This window comes from Taudactylus pleione, unplaced genomic scaffold, assembly GCF_031769625.1.
Source record: "Taudactylus pleione unplaced genomic scaffold, aTauple2 ptg000433l, whole genome shotgun sequence".
Taxonomy (NCBI): domain Eukaryota; kingdom Metazoa; phylum Chordata; class Amphibia; order Anura; family Myobatrachidae; genus Taudactylus; species Taudactylus pleione.
Genome location: NW_028284835.1, coordinates 452500 through 465400, shown reverse-complemented (window position 1 = coordinate 465400; position 12901 = coordinate 452500). Strand labels below are relative to the sequence as shown.

Here is a 12901-nt window from a genome sequence, read left to right as displayed (position 1 = left end):
CTCTCTCATCCTCCCTCCCTCTCTAACCTCTTCACCTCTGTCCCCCCAACTCTGTATGTACTGATTCCCTCCTTTCTCCTCTCTCTCCTCCTCCCTCCCTGTCTAACCCTCTTCACCTCTGCCCCCCCAACTCTGTATGTACTGATTCCCTCCTTTCTCCTCTCTCTCATCCTCCCTGCCTCTCTAACCCTCTTCACCTCTGCCCCCCAAACTCTGTATGTGCTGATTCCCTCCTTTCTCCTCTCTCTCATCCTCCCTCCCTCTTCACCTCTGCACCCCCAACTCTGTATGTACTGATTCCCTCCTTTCTCCTCTCTCTCTCATCCTCCCTCCCTCTCTAACCTCTTCACCTCTGTCCCCCCAACTCTGTATGTACTGATTCCCTCCTTTCTACTTCAGGGTCCATAGGGGGTCCACAGGGTTGACCTTGGGGTATAGCTGGATCTGGATCCATGGGCACCACACAGTTAAAGCTTTAGCTGCTCCCAGGATGCACTTGGGTCCGTCCTCCTCTATACCCCGCCCCCGGCCACAGCACCTCAGTTTGAGTTGGTGCCCGGCCGGAGTCGGGTCACCTGCGCAGGGGGGCTGCAGGAGCAGCCCCCAAAAGCTTTTTATTTTTATTTAAAAAAAAAAAAGAGCCTGTTAGATTTTTATTTTAAAACAGAGGCTCTAGTGTGGCAGCGACGGGCTGTCTATGCAGACGCCCACGCTGCCGCTCTCCTTCCCCGCTGGCGCCGCGACGACAGTACTGCACTGGGGATCGCGGCGGGAGGCCAGAGTCCGTACTAGCCGGACTCTGGGTCCCTCCCTGGACTTCTGCCGGAGTCGCCGGGGACAAGGTAAGCCGCGAGTCGCCGATTAGCGGCGGCTCGCGGGTATTGCCTGCACATGCAGTCCTTTGCCCCCGGTCCTAGGGGACAGACCGGGGGCCGCTAGCGGTGGCGGCGGGCTCCCCCTCTGAGGAGGAATAACCCGTGGGACCACTAGACCACCAGGGATATATGGCAAGCGGGATGCCGGCAAGCCCTGGGGTTAATATGCTAGCCAGGGGAGGAAGCCTTCCCTGTCAGCGGCTCCTCCCCTCAGCTCAGCGCGCCTTTCAGCACGGAGTCTGGCGTCGCTGAGCTGCAGTTACACGGCCACTCCTCCTCTGAGGTCTCTGGGGGCCATTTTCTACAAGTGGCAGCGCAGATCTTCAGGGAGCACGCGGACCGGTCCCCCTGTGTACCTCTCCCCCGATATAAGGACAGTGTACACAGCACTATAGCCCTCCCAGACACTGAATCTGGGCAGGTTGATTGTAGTGGAAAGGTGCAGTGAGTATATCTTCCTGCATGGTATGTGACTTTTGCTAGTGCTGCCTGTCTGTGCTTATTTTCCGCTTACTGTCAGCTTATACCTATCCCTTTACTTCTCCTACAAGCCCTACAGGTGTGTGGGGGAGGGGCGTTTCTGCAGACCTCACCTATATAAATCACGTATTTGTGAGGTCCGTCACATACAGTTGTGTGCTACACAGTGCCGTAATGTGGGCTGTTGTTTAGCACACCGGTGAGTGCGTTTTCTTCTGCCCTGTTGCCAGATATATTTTTTTACTATATAATATATTCTGTCATGTCAGACGAGGAGGTTGAGCGCTCAGTGGCTCCGGTGTTGGCCTCCTGCGGACGCTGTTCTGCAGGAGTAGATAGGGAGGATTTGTCACAGGATGGCCTGTGTAGTCGATGCCAGGTGGCTCCTGGCCCATCCAGACCTTCTCTGGCGCAGGAACCACCGTGGGCGATGTTTTCTCAAGTGTTGGTGTCTATTGCGGACCGTTTGTCGGTCCCGACTGCTCTCCCTACTAGGGCGTTGCCCCAGCCGACCATCCCCCATTCCCCGGGTGTACCGCAGTTATTGCGGAGTCCTCCTGGGTCTCAATCAGTAGGTCCCTATGCGGGGTTGCCTATGTATATACAGGCTTCCCCTGTTCCGCAGCAGCCTGTGGTACCTTTTCAGGCCCCTATGGCGACTCCTCCACCATGGGTGGATGTGCTCTCCAACTCCGTGCAAAATTTGGCGGCCGCTTCCTCGGCTTTTCAGTCAATGTTGCAGACTGACATGCCTTCTAGGATTTCAAAACGCCCACTCATGACATGGGCTGCTCAGGTATCGGACTCAGAGGGTTCCTCAGATGATGGGGAGGTCCCTGATGACACTGACTCGGACGCCTCGGTCCAGGAAATGGATACCAAGTCGTCCATTAATGTGCGAGCACTAGTTAGGGCGGTGTGAGCTATTCTTCTTATAGAGGATGAGGCACCGGTTCCTAAGTCGAAGTTTCCTAGTTTAAAAAAAACTAAGGTGGCTTCTGCGGTGTTTCCCCTGTCGGATCAGTTGACGGATCATATGGCGGTAGCTTGGCAGGCGCCCAGTAAGAGATTCCTTCCTCAGAAGCGGTTGGCTTCTAATTACCCCTTCCCTGAGGCACATTGTAAAAAATGGGAAACTCCACCGGCGGTGGATTCCCATGTCACCCGTTTAACTCGGGGCGCCACCTTACCATTACCGTCGATATCCTCGCTGAAGGATCCCACGGACAGGAAAGTTGAGACTTGCTTAAAGTCTATTTACTCCCTCTCCGGGGCGGTGGCCAAGGCCATTGAGGGGTGGGCCAAGGCATTGGAAGATACCTTCCCGGACGACGCTCCGGATGTCCAGCGGGCGTTGTTGGGACAAATGAGGGACGCTGCTTCTTACATTGGAGAAGCTTCTTTAGATGCTAGTCTGCTGACCTCGCGGGTATCGGCTGCAGCGGTGTCTGCCCGCCGATCCTTATGGTTGCGGTCCTGGAGAGCGGACTCTGATTCAAAGAAAGGTCTGGAGGCCTTACCTTTCAATGGGGAATTACTATTTGGTCTGGACTTGGACAAAATAGTGGACACCCTGGCTAAATCCAAGTCGGCCTTCCTCCCTTCGGCGGCACTGCCTGCTAAGGTTCGGAGTTCGGCTTTTCGTTCCTTTCGGGTTCAGGGTAAGGCGAAAGGTCAGTCCTTCCCGAGACAGTCTGCGAGTAAGACTGCCTCTAAACCCAAGAAGCAAGCCTGGAGTGCTCGGCGCCCTTCTTCCAAGCAGGAAGATAAACCTGCGGCCTGATGGGACGGGCCTCCCTCTGGGGGACCTCAGAGTGGGAGGCCGACTTCTTCTATTTGCCCAGTGCTGGCACAATACCACCACGGATGCCTGGGTTCGAGAAGTGGTCTCCCAGGGGTACGCCCTGTCTTTTCGGCACAGACCACCCCACCAGTTTTTCTGCACAAGTCCTTCTCAGGACAAGACCAAGGCGTTACAGGTTCTGGAGGCTATAGAGTCCTTGCTGAAAGCAGGGGTCATTGTTCCCGTTCCTCTATCGCAACGAGGGACGGGGTATTATTTGTCTCTGTTTCTGGTGCAGAAACCCAATGGTTCTCATCGCCCTATCCTCAACTTGAAGTCTCTGAACAAATTCCTCAGAGTTCCCAAGTTCAGGATGGAAACATTACGTTCCATCATTCTGGCGATGGAACCGGGGGATTACATGGTGTCCCTGGACATCCAGGACGCCTACCTCCATGTTCCGATAGCATCTTCACACCAGCGGTATCTGAGGTTCGCTATCCTTCAACACCACTATCAGTTCCGGGCGCTACCCTTTGGTCTCTCCACGGCACCGAGGGTGTTCACGAAGATTATGGCGGTCATGGCCGCACATCTTCGGAACCAGAATGTACGGCTGCTGCCGTATCTGGACGACCTCCTGTTGCTGGCGAGCTCCCCGGAGGTACTGCTTCAACATCTCCACCTGACGATCGCTTGCCTGCAAGCACACGGGTGGTTGATAAATTGGAAAAAGTCCTCCCTGATTCCATCACAGCGGATGGTTCATTTGGGAGCCCTGCTGGATTCGCGTCAGCAAAGGATCTTCCTGACTCCGGAGAAGGTCGCCTCCCTACAGCTGCGGATACGCAGTTGCCTGAGCCGTTGCCGCCTGTCGGTCCATTCGGCTATGAGAGTTCTGGGGTCCATGGTGTCGACATTCGACATGGTGGAATTTGCCCAGTTCCATTCCCGGCCCCTGCAGGGGCTGATTCTATCAGAATGGAACGGGTTACCTCACCGGATCCGCTCTCAGGTGCTGGTGTTGTCTCCGGACGTTCGGCAATCTTTGGCTTGGTGGCTTCAGACAGCTCATCTGGTCGAGGGGCGCCCATTTTGGATCCCGGACTGGGTCCTGCTCACGACGGATGCCAGTCTCCGGGGTTGGGGGGCAGTGACCGGCTCTTTGTCGCTTCAGGGTCGTTGGTCAGCGGAAGAAGCACTTCTCCCCATCAACATCCTGGAACTGCGGGCAGTATACAGGGCCCTGCAGTCGTCCGGCCCCGCTCTTCACGGAAGGGCGGTACAGGTGCAGTCCGACAACGCCACCACGGTGGCGTATATCAACCACCAAGGCGGAACTCGCAGTCAGGCAGCGATGTCGGAGGTGTCTCGTATCCTGACTTGGGCGGAGGGTCACATTCCAGCGATCTCGGCGGTCTTCATCCCCGGAGTCCTCAATTGGGAGGCGGACTTCCTCAGCCGTCACGACGTGCATCCTGGGGAATGGTCGCTTCACCCAGAGGTGTTTCAGCTACTCGTGGACAGGTGGGGACTGCCGGAGCTGGACTTGATGGCCTCCCGTCACAATCACAAGTTGCCCGTTTACGGGTCAAGGACAAGAGACGCAGGCGCAATTCTGGTGGACGCGCTGTCGGTGAAATGGACGTTTCACCTGGCGTATCTGTTTCCTCCGATATCCCTGCTTCCTCGGGTTCTGCGGAAATTCAAGCAGGACGGCGGCATGCTCGTGCTGGTAGCTCCGGCGTGACCCAGACGTCCTTGGTACTCCGATCTCAGGAGCCTCTCCATCGACGCTCCGTACCTTCTTCCTCAGCGTCGGGACCTGTTGTCTCAGGGGCCCTGCCTTTACCCGGATCTGGGTCGGCTGTCTATGACGGCGTGGCTCTTGAGACAGCCGTCTTGAGGTCTCGGGGCTTCTCCAGTTCGGTTATTGGTACCATGCTCAGGGCACGCAAGCCTGCTTCAGCACGGATTTATCACAGAGTGTGGCACACTTACTTTCAGTGGTGTGAGTCCTGACATTATGATCCTCAGGTGTTCCGAGTTTCTAGGATCTTGGAATTTCTTCAGTCAGGATTGGATCTCGGCTTACGCCTTGCATCTCTGAAGGTTCATGTGTCCGCCTTGTCCGTGTGGTTTCAACGGCGGATTGCAATACTACCAGACGTTCAAACCTTTTTCCAAGGTGTTCTAAGGATCCAGCCTCCCTTTGTGCCTCCTGTGGCTCCTTGGGACTTGGCGGTGGTGCTACGGGTCCTGCAGGGTCCTCCGTTTGAGCCTCTTGAGGCGGTGGAGCTCAAGTGGCTGACATTTAAGACGGTTTTTCTCCTGGCAATTGCTTCGGCCAGGAGGGTGTCTGAATTGGGGGCGCTTTCCTGTCGCCCTCCTTTCCTGATTTTTCACCAGGACAGAGCGGTGCTCCGCACTCGTCCTGAGTTTTTGCCCAAAGTGGTCTCGAAGTTCCACATTAATCAGGAACTTGTTGTGCCAGCTTTTCAGTCCCCTGATCTTTCAGCTGGTGAGACTTCCTTAGATGTGGTCCGGGCGCTTAGAATTTATGTAGACCGGACGGCTTCGGTTAGGAAGTCTGATTCCTTGTTTATCCTCTTTGGTTTTCACAAGAGGGGTTGGCCTGCCAACAAACAAACGTTAGCCCGTTGGCTTCGTTCCGTTATTTGTGAGGCTTATGCACAGGAGGGCTTACCTGTGCCAGCCTCTGTTAAGGCTCATTCCACTCGTTCTGTGGGTCCCTCTTGGGCTGCTAGACGTGGCGCTTCTGCTGTTAAGCTGTGTAAGGCGGCCACTTGGTCTTCAATTCAAACGTTTTTGAGGTTCTATGCGTTTGACACCTTCGCCTCTCAGGATGCATCCTTTGGGCGCCGGGTACTCCTTTCAGCACAGGAGCGTCCCCGCCCTTAGTTGTACTGCTTTGGGACATCCCCAAGGTCAACCCTGTGGACCCCCTATGGACCCTGAAGTAGAAAACAAGAGATATGGTAAGAACTTACCTTTGTTATCTCTGCTTCTACGAAGTCCATAGGGTCCACAGGGCGCCCGCCCTGACGCACCTGGCTTCAAATGGGCTGTGTGGCTGGTCACCGGTTTTCCGTCTCCCATTTCTGTGAGTATGGTTTCTTGTGTGTTCCAGTCTTCCTTCTCTCTGTTTAGTCTCCTCCTCCGGCCTTGGCTGCTTACCAACTGAGGTGCTGTGGCCGGGGGCGGGGTATAGAGGAGGACGGACCCAAGTGCATCCTGGGAGCAGCTAAAGCTTTAACTGCGTGGTGCCCATGGATCCAGATCCAGCTATACCCCAAGGTCAACCCTGTGGACCCTATGGACTTCGTAGAAACAGAGATAACAAAGGTAAGTTCTTACCATATCTCTTGTTTTCTCCTCTCTCTCCTCCTCCCTCCCTGTCTAACCCTCTTCACCTCTGCCCCCCCAACTCTGTATGTACTGATTCCCTCCTGTCTCCTCTCTCTCTCTTCCTCCCTCCCTCTCTAACCCTCTTCCCCTCTGTCCCCCAATTCTGTATGTACTGATTCCCTCCTGTCTCCTCTCTCTCTCATCCTCCCTCCCTCTCTAACCCTCTTCACCTCTGCCCCCCCATATCTGTATGTACTGATTCCCTCCTGTCTCCTCTCTCTCTCATCCTCCCTCTCTAACCCTCTTCACCTCTGCCCCCCCAACTCTGTATGTACTGATTCCCTCCTGTCTCCTCTCTCTCTCATCCTCCCTCCCTCTCTAACCCTCTTCACCTCTGCCCCCCCATATCTGTATGTACTGATTCCCTCCTTTCTCCTCTCTCTCTCTCATCCTCCCTCCTTCTCTAACCCTCTTCACCTCTGCACCCCCAACTCTGTATGTACTGATTCCCTCCTGTCTCCTCTCTCTCTCATCCTCCCTCTCTAACCCTCTTCAACTCTGTCCCCCATCTCTCTATGTACTGATTCCCTCCTGTCTCCTCTCTCTCTAATCCTCCCTCCCTCTCTAACCCTCTTCACCTCTGCCCCCCCATATCTGTATGTACTGATTCCCTCCTGTCTCCTCTCTCTCTCATCCTCCCTCTCTAACCCTCTTCACCTCTGCCCCCCCAACTCTGTATGTACTGATTCCCTCCTGTCTCCTCTCTCTCTCATCCTCCCTCCCTCTCTAACCCTCTTCACCTCTGCCCCCCCATATCTGTATGTACTGATTCCCTCCTTTCTCCTCTCTCTCTCTCATCCTCCCTCCTTCTCTAACCCTCTTCACCTCTGCACCCCCAACTCTGTATGTACTGATTCCCTCCTGTCTCCTCTCTCTCTCATCCTCCCTCTCTAACCCTCTTCAACTCTGTCCCCCATCTCTCTATGTACTGATTCCCTCCTGTCTCCTCTCTCTCTAATCCTCCCTCCCTCTCTAACCCTCTTCACCTCTGTCCCCCAACTCTGTATGTACTGATTCCCTCCTTTCTCCTCTCTCTCTCCTCCTCCCTCCCTCTCTAACCCTCTTCACCTCTGTCTACCAACTCTGTATGTACTGATTCCCTCCTTTCTCCTCTCTCTCATCCTCCCTCCCTCTCTCACCCTCTTCACCTCTGCCCCCCAATTCTGTATGTACTGATTCCCTCCTGTCTCCTCTCTCTCTCATCCTCCCTCGCTAACCCTCTTCACCTCTGTCCCCCATCTCTGTATGTACTGATTCCCTCCTGTCTCCTCTCTCTCTCATCCTCCCTCCCTCTCTAACCCTCTTCACCTCTGTCCCCCAACTCTGTATGTACTGATTCCCTCCTTTCTCCTCTCTCTCTCCTCCTCCCTCCCTCTCTAACCCTCTCTAACCCTCTTCTCCTCTGTCCCCCAACTCTGTATGTACTGATTCCCTCCTTTCTCCTCTCTCTCATCCTCCCTCCCTATCTAACCCACTTCATCTCTGTCCCCCCAACTCTGTATGTACTGATTCCCTCCTTTCTCCTCTCTCTCATCCTCCCTCTCTAACCCTCTTCACCTCTGCCCCCCCATATCTGTATGTACTGATTCCCTCCTTTCTCCTCTCTCTCTCATCCTCCCTCCCTCTCTAACCTCTTCACCTCTGACCCCAACTCTGTATGTACTGATTCCCTCCTTTCTCCTCTCTCTCTCTCTCTCATCCTTCCTCCCTCTCTAACCCTCTTCACCTCTGTCCCCCAACTCTGTATGTACTGATTCCCTCCTTTCTCCTCTCGCTCATCCTCCCTCCCTCTCTAACCTCTTCACCTCTGCCCCCCAACTCTGTATGTACTGATTCCCTCCTGTCTCCTCTCTCTCTCTCTCCCTCCCTCCCTCCCTCTCTAAACCTCTTCACCTCTGCCCCCCAACTCTGTATGTACTGATTCCCTCCTTTCTCCTCTCTCTCATCCTCCATCCCTCTCTAACCCTCTTCACCTCTGTCCCCCAACTCTGTATGTACTGATTCCCTCCTGTCTCCTCTCTCTCTCTCTCTCATCCTCCCTCCCTCTCTAACCTCTTCACCTCTGACCCCAACTCTATATGTACTGATTCCCTCCTTTCTCCTCTCTCTCTCTCTCTCTCTCTCTCTCTCTCAACCTTCCTCCCTCTCTAACACTCTTCATGTCTGTCCCCCAAGTCTGTATGTACTGATACCCTCCTTTCTCCTCTCTCTCTCATCCTCCCTCCCTCTCTAAACCTCTTCACCTCTGCCCCCCCAACTCTGTATGTACTGTTTCCCTCCTTTCTCCTCTCTCTCGTATCCTCCCTCCCTCTCTAACCCTCTTCACCTCTGCCCCCCCAACTCTGTATGTACTGATTCCCTCCTTTCTCCTCTCTCTCTCATCCTCCCTCCCTCTCTAACCTCTTCACCTCTGACCCCCAACTCTGTATGTACTGATTCCCTCCTTTCTCCTCTCTCTCTCATCCTCCCTCCGTCTCTAACCCTCTTCACCTCTGTCCCCCCAACTCTGTATGTACTGATTCCCTCCTTTCTCCTCTCTCTCTCATCCTCCCTCCCTCTCTAAACCTCTTCACCTCTGCCCCCCCAACTCTGTATGTACTGATTCCCTCCTTTCTCCTCTCTCTCATCCTCCCTCCCTGTCTAACCCTCTTCACCTCTGCCCCCCCAACTCTGTATGTACTGATTCCCTCCTTTCTCCTCTCTCTCATCCTCCCTGCCTCTCTAACCCTCTTCACCTCTGCCCCCCCAACTCTGTATGTACTGATTCCCTCCTTTCTCCTCTCTCTCATCCTCCCTCCCTCTCTAACCCCCTTCACCTCTGCCCCCCTACTCTGTATGTACTGATTCCCTCCTTTCTCCTCTCTCTCTCATCCTCCCTCCCTCTCTAACCCTCTTCACCTCTGTCCTCCAACTCTGTATGTACTGATTCCCTCCTTTTTCCTCTCTCTCTCCTCCTCCCTCCCTCTCTAACCTCTTCACCTCTGTCCCCCACAACTCTGTATGTACTGATTCCCTCCTTTCTCATCCCTCCCGCTCTAACCCTCTTCACCTCTGTCCCCCAACTTTGTATGTACTAATTCCCTCCTTTCTCCTCTCTCTCATCCTCCCTCCCTCTTCACCTCTGCACCCCCAACTCTGTATGTACTGATTCCCTCCTTTCTCCTCTCTCTCTCATCCTCCTTCCCTCTAACCTCTTCACCTCTGTCCCCCCAACTCTGTATGTACTGATTCCCTCCTTTCTCCTCTCTCTCCTCCTCCCTCCCTGTCTAACCCTCTTCACCTCTGCCCCCCCAACTCTGTATGTACTGATTCCCTCCTTTCTCCACTCTCTCATCCTCCCTGCCTCTCTAACCCTCTTCACCTCTGCCCCCCCAACTCTGTATGTACTGATTCCCTCCTTTCTCCTCTCTCTCATCCTCCCTCCCTCTCTCACCCTCTTCACCTCTGCCCCCCTTCTCTGTATGTACTGATTCCCTCCTTTCTCCTCTCTCTCTCATCCTCCCTCCCTCTCTAACCCTCTTCACCTCTGTCCCCCAACTTTGTATGTACTGATTCCCTCCTTTCTCCTCTCTCTCATCCTCCTTCCCTCTCTAACCCTCTTCACCTCTGCCCCCCCCAACTCTGTATGTGCTGATTCCCTCCTTTCTCCATCTCTCTCTCATCCTCCCTATCTCTCTGACCTCGTCACCTCTGTCCCCCAACTCTGTATGTACTAATTCCCTCCTTTCTCCTCTCTCTCTCCTCCTCCCTCCCTCTCTAACCCTCTTCACCTCTGCCCCCCCAACTCTGTATGTACTGATTTCCTCCTTTCTCCTCTCTCTCTCATCCTCCCTCCCTCTCTAACCCTCTTCACCTCTGTCCCCCCAACTCTGTATGTACTGATTCCCTCCTTTCTCCTCTTTCTCTCATCCTCCCTCCCTCTCTAACCCTCTTCACCTCTGCCCCCCCAACTCTGTATGTACTGATTCCCTCCTTTCTCCTCTCTCTCATCCTCCCTCCCTCTCTAACCTCTTCACCTCTGTCCCCCCAACTCTGTATGTACTGATTCCATCCTTTTTCCTCTCTCTCTCATCCTCCCTCCCTCTCTAACCCTCTTCACCTCTGCCCCCCAACTCTGTATGTACTGATTCCCTCCTTTCTCCTCTCTCTCATCCTCCCTCCCTCTCGAACCCTCTTCACCTCTGTCCCCCAACTCTGTATGTACGGATTCCCTCCTTTCTCCTCTCTCTCTCATCCTCCCTCCCTCTCTAACCCTCTTCACCTCTGTCCCCCAACTCTGTATGTACTGATTCCCTCATTTCTCCTCTCACTCTCATCCTCCCTCCCTCCCTCTCTCACCCTCTTCACCTCTGTCCCCCCAACTCTGTATGTACTGATTCCCTCCTTTCTCCTCTTTCTCTCATCCTCCCTCCCTCTCTAACCCTCTTCACCTCTGCCCCCCCAACTCTGTATGTACTGATTCCCTCCTTTCTCCTCTCTCTCATCCTCCCTCCCTCTCTAACCTCTTCACCTCTGTCCCCCCAACTCTGTATGTACTGATTCCATCCTTTTTCCTCTCTCTCTCATCCTCCCTCCCTCTCTAACCCTCTTCACCTCTGCCCCCCAACTCTGTATGTACTGATTCCCTCCTTTCTCCTCTCTCTCATCCTCCCTCCCTCTCGAACCCTCTTCACCTCTGTCCCCCAACTCTGTATGTACGGATTCCCTCCTTTCTCCTCTCTCTCTCATCCTCCCTCCCTCTCTAACCCTCTTCACCTCTGTCCCCCAACTCTGTATGTACTGATTCCCTCATTTCTCCTCTCACTCTCATCCTCCCTCCCTCCCTCTCTCACCCTCTTCACCTCTGTCCCCCCAACTCTGTATGTACTGATTCCCTCCTTTTTCCTCTCTCTCTCCTCCTCCCTCCCTCTCTAACCTCTTCACCTCTGTCCCCCACAACTCTGTATGTACTGATTCCCTCCTTTCTCATCCCTCCCTCTCTAACCCTCTTCACCTCTGTTCCCCAACTTTGTATGTACTAATTCCCTCCTTTCTCCTCTCTCTCATCCTCCCTCCCTCTCTAACCCTCTTCACCTCTGCACCCCCAACTCTGTATGTACTGATTCCCTCCTTTCTCCTCTCTCTCTCATCCTCCCTCCCTCTCTATCCTCTTCACCTCTGTATGTACTGATTCCCTCCTTTCTCCTCTCTCTCTCTCGTCCTCCCTCTCTAACCCTCTTCACCTCTGTCCCCCATCTCTATGTACTGATTCCCTCCTTTCTCCTCTCTCTCATCCTCCCTGCCTCTCTAACCCTCTTCACCTCTGCCCCCCCAACTCTGTATGTACTGATTCCCTCCTTTCTCCTCTCTCTCATCCTCCCTCCCTCTCTAACCCTTTTCACCTCTGCCCCCCTACTCTGTATGTACTGATTCCCTCCTTTCTCCTCTCTCTCTCATCCTCCCTCCCTCTCTAACCCTCTTCACCTCTGTCCCCCAACTCTGTATGTACTGATTCCCTCCTTTCTCCTCTCTCTCATCCTCCTTCCCCCTCTAACCCTCTTCACCTCTGCCCCCCCAACTCTGTATGTACTGATTCCCTCCTTTTTCCTCTCTCTCTCCTCCTCCCTCCCTCTCTAACCTCTTCACCTCTGTCCCCAACAACTCTGTATGTACTGATTCCCTCCTTTCTCATCCCTCGCTCTCTAATCCTCTTCACCTCTGTCCCCCAACTTTGTATGTACTAATTCCCTCCTTTCTCCTCTCTCTCATCCTCCCTCCCTCTTCACCTCTGCACCCCCAACTCTGTATGTACTGATTCCCTCCTTTCTCCTCTCTCTCTCATCCTCCCTCCCTCTCTAACCTCTTCACCTCTGTCCCCCCAACTCTGTATGTACTGATTCCCTCCTTTCTCCTCTCTCTCTCCTCCTCCCTCACTCTCTAACCCTCTTCACCTCTGCCCCCCCAACTCTGTATGTACTGATTCCCTCCTTTCTCCTCTTTCTCTCATCCTCTTTCCCTCTCTAACCCTCTTCACCTCTGCCCCCCAACTCTGTATGTACTGATTCCCTCCTGTCTCCTCTCTCTCTCATCCTCCCTCCCTCTCTAACCCTCTTCACCTCTGTCCCCCCAACTCTGTATGTAAGTGATGAGTCTCATCCCCGTTATGCAGCTCTTTTCATTCTCCTTCACGTTTCTCTCTCTCCCAGTCCCTTTCCCTCTCCATCTCCCCTCCTCGTCTCTCCTCATATCCCTCTTCTCCACCTTGCTCTCTTTCTCCTCCCTCTCACTCTCCATTTCTCTCTCTTCACCCCTCCATCTTTCTTCCTCTCACACCTTCTGCTGCTCTTCTCACTCT

At 54.0% G+C, this 12901-nt stretch overlaps 1 protein-coding gene across 1 annotated transcript in view; it reads left to right on the top strand.

Moving 5' to 3' along the window:
• The window catches only part of TTLL5 (tubulin tyrosine ligase like 5), a 120977-nt gene that overhangs the window by 48729 nt on the left and 59347 nt on the right, over positions 1–12901 (top strand). The window lies entirely within an intron of this gene.